The sequence below is a fragment of the Diabrotica undecimpunctata genome, chromosome 5 (genome assembly GCF_040954645.1).
Source record: "Diabrotica undecimpunctata isolate CICGRU chromosome 5, icDiaUnde3, whole genome shotgun sequence".
In the NCBI taxonomy this organism is placed as follows: domain Eukaryota; kingdom Metazoa; phylum Arthropoda; class Insecta; order Coleoptera; family Chrysomelidae; genus Diabrotica; species Diabrotica undecimpunctata.
The window spans coordinates 105,451,191-105,456,978 of record NC_092807.1 but is presented as its reverse complement, the minus strand read 5'-3'; the positions used below and the strand labels follow the sequence as shown (position 1 = coordinate 105,456,978).

The 5,788-nt window shown below is 31.0% G+C and overlaps 1 long non-coding RNA gene across 1 annotated transcript; it reads right to left on the bottom strand.

The window, feature by feature from the left end:
• Positions 1-2,954: 2,954 nt before the first annotated feature.
• On the bottom strand, positions 2,955-5,094 carry LOC140440733 (uncharacterized). The gene is made up of 3 exons (XR_011950917.1): positions 4,902-5,094; positions 4,658-4,841; positions 2,955-4,311 (listed from the first exon to the last, which is right to left on the bottom strand). It is a non-coding gene; the product is annotated as an uncharacterized lncRNA (long non-coding RNA).
• Positions 5,095-5,788: the final 694 nt, after the last annotated feature.

The following is a 5,788-nucleotide window of genomic DNA, read 5'->3' as shown; positions in this document are numbered from 1 at the left end:
TCTTACTTTCATTGTTTGCTGGAAAACTTGTAACTTTTGTCAATACCAGGTCACCAACAGCATATTTCACTGGAAAGCATCTTTTTTTATTAAATTCGTTATTCTGTTTGATTCTGTTTTCTTCTAATCGTTTAGCTACATCCTTTCTCAATAACGTTACATCAATAATGTCCATATCATTATCATCTATGTATTTGTCTCCATCAACTCTTAATTTGTACCCGAAAAACACTTCACTGGGAGAAGATTTAGTTATTCGGTGTTTTGTCTCGTTTATTCCTTGTTGAATGTTTTTTAAATTTTTATCCCACATATCGGACTCAAATTTTGCACCCATTGTGGCCATGGTATCCAGTAATGTTTTATTTGCCCTTTCTACTTGGCCGTTGCCTCTTGCCATTCCTACTGCAGTTGTAAACACTCTAATTCCTCTCTCTGCCATATAATTCAAAAATTCTTTTGAAACAAAAGCTGATCCTGCATCTGATATCATTCGTTTGGTGTTACCAAATATTTTAAAAATTTCTTCTAAAGCACGAATAACATGTTTACTTGATGTATCTGGGACAGCTTCAACAAACACAAATTTAGAAAAGGCATCAATCAAAACCAAGACGTATTTATTTTGTGATTTCGTTAACACAAATGGCCCTAAATGATCGGCATGGAGTGTATGAAACGGTCTAGCATATTTTGGAATGGAATGTAGATAGCCAGGCTTTTTTTCTCCCGGTTGTTTATGGTATAAATAGGCAAGACAAGCCGAAATGTATTTCTTAATAAATCTTCGCATTCGCGGAAACCAATACCGTTCTTTTATTCTTTCAATTGTTTTATCCAACGCAAAATGTCCAATATCGTCATGATTCATTTTGACAATTTGCCAATTTTTAGGCACATACCATCTTCTACCATATTCCGTTATTTTATAAACTTTGTTTCCTCTTAAATCATATTTCTTGAAAGTATCCTTATGATTTACCTGATCTCCTGACAAAATAATATCTTTAATTTTTTTTATTTCCGTATCTGTATCCTGTGCTTCTCTTAGATAGTCGTCTTCTTTGATGAGCATCACTTTAATTTCAAGATTTTCCTCTGCTTCAGTTCTTTTAAAGTTCCTACTTAAGGCATCTACATGTTGTAGTTGTACTCCTGATTTATGTTTTATTTCGAAGCAAAAATCTTGTAAACACAAAACCCATTTTGCTATTCTTGGGATTATTGTTTGTTTTACTAATGCATTTTTAACGGAATTGCAGCCTGTTATTACAGTAAAAGATCTTCCTGCTAAATAATATCTATACCTTTCTAAGGTTTTGACAATAGCCAAAAGCTTTAGTTCAAAAGAATGATATTTCTTTTCTTCTTTTGTGGTTTGCTTGCTAAAACAGGCAATTGACTTTTCACGACCATCAACAATTTGAGTTATTATGCCTCCAAATCCTTCTCTACTTGCATCCGTGTAAACTATTATGTCATGTTTCGGATTAAATATTGTTAAAATTGGTTCTGAGACTATAACTTTCTTTATTTCTTTAACAATTTTTGTTTCTTCTTATGTCCATGTCCAATTTACATCTTTTTTTTATCAATAAGAAAAGAAGGGCTTGCGAACGATGAATTACTCTTTCGAATAATATTTGCATCCAATAATTCTTGTATTGTTTTTTGTAAAATTTCTTTGTCAGCTGCAGGTGTTCTGTAGGGACGAAACTTAACTACATCTGAACTTGTAATATCGATTCTCATAACAACAGAATGCGATTTTTTTAGAGCTTTCAAATTTGTATAAAAACAGTCCTCGTGATTTAGCAAAATATTTTCCAACATCATTTTCTCGTGTTTAGATATATTTCCTGTACTTATTTCTTTCTCTAAGTCTTTCTTATATTTAAATGTTAAACTATTATCTATCATATAATACATAATATTTACATCTTCTGTAAAATTTCTTCCTATTAGAAGGTCATTAACCCAATCTTTATCCATGACATACAACATAATATTTAATTCTACAAAATCGATTTTTATTTTAGCAAATACATAATATTCAACTGATAAAGAATTTCCCAAAAATCCAGAAAGTTTTACATCTTTAGTTAATGATTTTATTTCTAATTTAAACTTATCTGCCAATTCTTTTGAAATTAGCGAACAATCGCTGCCAAAATCAATGAATGCAGTATGGCTGTGCTCATTTAAGAAAATAATTTTATTAAATTTATTTTCGGAAGAATCAAACTGTATTTGTTTAACAGTTTTATTTTTTTCTAAATTTTTGTTCGTTTTATTTACTTTTGTCTCTTGACATTCTTTGTTCTTTTTTAAAACAGTATTGTTCAATATGACCTTTAATTTTTACAAAACCTGCATATTTGATTTCTGTGGTGACAATCTTTTTTTAAATGACCCTGAATTCCACAGCACATACAAGGTTTATTCTTGTTAAATTTGTTATTAACAAATTTGTTATTATGTACAAATTTTGATTTGGAAAAACAATTGGATTTGTTAAATCAGGCAATTTTTCTGGACTTTTGTGATAAAGCTTATTTCTTAAATAAACTGCCAATAAATTGAAATCTTTGATTTGAGCAACTTCAATAGCAGATTTAATATGTTCGTCTCCAATAGCACCAATTATTAAAGAAATCTTATCTGACTCGGAAAAATTTACTTTAAGTTTATTAATTTTTGTTAAATGTTCAAAATAAAATTCATATAATGAAGAACCCTCTGTTGGTTTATGATGGGCTACGTCCATAAAAAGATCATAAGTATTTCGTGTACTTTGAAAAGTATTTTCTAACACTGATCTCCATTCTGCCCAAGAAAATTGAGACCATGCAACTTCATTTTCAATAAAACTAGCGTACAATGTTTTAGCGGTACCTCTAAGCTTAGAAATCGCTTGAAATATAATGTAGTTATCAGACCAACTATACGTCTTAGCATTGTGCTCTATTATTTCAATCCATCGATCTATTTCTCCAATTAGTGGATCAAATTCAGGAATAAAACTGACGGATTCAATGTTTCTATTCGTACAATTATAAGATGCAGATGGTGAATTTATTTATGTGGCATTTTCTTTAATTTGAGGCAAAGGCGAAGACGTATAGGTTCTATTTATTTTTGAATGTTTAGATCTTTTTTTTGACTTACTGGTTCTTTTCGTTTTCGTATACCTTGACTCCCTTCTCGGCGAAGAATCGGTGGACGAAATAGTTGTGGTTTCACTACTGGAACTACTATTTCGCTTGGACTTTTTCCTTTTCGGCATTTTGGACACTTAACATTAAAAATCACTTATCATTAAAAACAGTTCACTAAATTCTACCGTAGGTTCTTTAACACACTTCTGATATCGTCTATTAAAATAGTATCGTCTATTAAAATAGTTAAAACACGTATTTACGTAAATATAGCTATTTTATTAAATTAAATCAAACTCGTTCACAATGGTCATAATTAAATCACACCAAATTATTATCTCTCGTTCCGCTGTGTTTTTGTGTCATCACCGAACTACTCGTGACCATATAAGGTAATTAGTGACCCAAGCCAATCACCGTATTAGAAGTTGAGTGTGACTTCACAATGTCATAACAGAACTACCAGTATTCCATCTTAAGCTGATTAGGACATTAGGAAGTTAGTGACTTAAGCTGATCAGCGTATTAGGATAATAGTGTGACTGCATTATGTAGTCAGAGAACGACATAAAATAGCTGACATACGCACAGCGTATTATTTTAAGTTGCAATTAGTAATTAGATATATGCAAAGCGGTCCGTTTAATTGCTTATCTTTAATAGCATGATTTAGCTAAGAAATATTTTTTACTGATTTCCATGATTCATGGCATACGGTATTCTCACGGAAAAATAAATAAACTGTCGTTACTATAATTAAAATAATATAAAATAAAATTATCTTTTGTAAATACTATTTATTTAATTAAAATCATTTTCCCTACTTTTCATCTCTTGTTTCGAATGGGCATTTTTGGTCAATTACGTTAAAAACATTAATTTTAATTCATGTGGAAACGAAAATACAAATAATACAACCCTGAATCGTGCTTGTGTTCATCGTGGCATCGCTGCGCTTCTATCGTCCATAAGAAATAGATGGCCCTATCTCCGCAATGTTATTTTCTTAACGTGGAACGCTCTATAGCAATACTACAATTTACCCATCTGAATTTTAATTCTTCTAAAGCTCTGTGAAGTGCAGCAATAGAAATATGAATCTCATCCACTTACTCTAGTTTTTGCTTTAGGGTATGAAGAGTCACATGCTCACCTAAAACGATCAAAGTGTTAAGACACTATAGTGTTTCTTCTAGGAAAAATGTTAAGAATGTAAAGTAACATATTAGTTTTGATATTAGGAATTTGTCTATTTAAATGCTATATGCAACAGTACTCCTTTTATAAATCGTAACCATATTTGAATAACCCAAAGTATAAGAGTTATAAAAGTATATGTATATAATCACTTTTCATTTCTATGTATTTTTTATATATATATATGTAACTAGTTGCCAGTAACAATTTCTTAAAAGAAATGTCTATGGAAATTAGTAACTTCTGCCTTTCTATCAGAACTATGGTTAAATATTTTAACTAAACTGTTGTAATGCTCTTACCTTTACTAAACATTCTGTATACATACATCCTGATGGCATGTTCGTATTTATCTATTATTAATTTTTTAAAACTCGTGCCTACTGATTGAATCATTGTGATTGAATAATCAGAATATTTTTGGACACCTTCATTTGCCAATCTTCTTATTGTTGACAAAGAAATTCCTAACGCCTCAGCAACACGCTGAAATAAACAGTAGGTAAAAATAAAACAATTTTATTTTCGATGTAATTTTAAACTTACTTCACGAACAGCAAAAATTGGTAATAAAGTTTGTCCAGCCTTTTTTTTCTAATTCAAAATATTTAAACAATTTAAGTATCAGTACTTGTTCCTTTTCCGTAAATCTTGGCATTTTAAAAATATTTTAATGAAAACACAAAAACAAAATAAAAATATAAACACAAATAATGTACAACAACGCTGTGAAATAATGTTAGATACTGACCTGAACCGACAAGAATAACTTCACTCTTTGACACTTCGAAAGGATGACCAATATGAGTGAAGTTTTACGTCAAATGTTCGTGATTCGCGTAACTGATTGGCTAGAGAAAGCGTGCATTTTAAATATCAACGAATCAAACGTAGGTTAGGAATAGACCGGTTATTAATGCAACGCTGTAATATTTTCGTGTTTTAATCACGGAACTGCCGCTTTTTTCATCACATACAACTTAATGCGCTAGAAAGAAATCGAGAAACTGTGACGCACTGAAAGAAGGCTCTGAGAAGAACTATATATTCAATAAACTAAAATAAAAAAGTATCTTTGAACGGCTTTCGGTTGCAGCTCTCCACTCAGCCTGTTGATTTCACTTCGAAGTGAACTGGTGGATCCATGTTTTATACATTTTCACATATTGAAGCAAAAACTGTTGTTTATTGAACTAAAACTATTGAAAATAATGATTCAATCGCTGTTTTTTATCAGATGTGGCACCCTGACAAAATAGCTTTCTCAACGACAAATATTCAAGGAAAATGGTAGTAAACGGCCTTTATATTTTGACAACTTCTCCATAAAGTGATAAGCTTCTCTAGCCATACAGTGATAAAGATCTCCACAGAGCAATGTTGAAGGCTAGTTTGGTCAGGAGAAGCTGACCGAGATTATGGACTCTTTATCT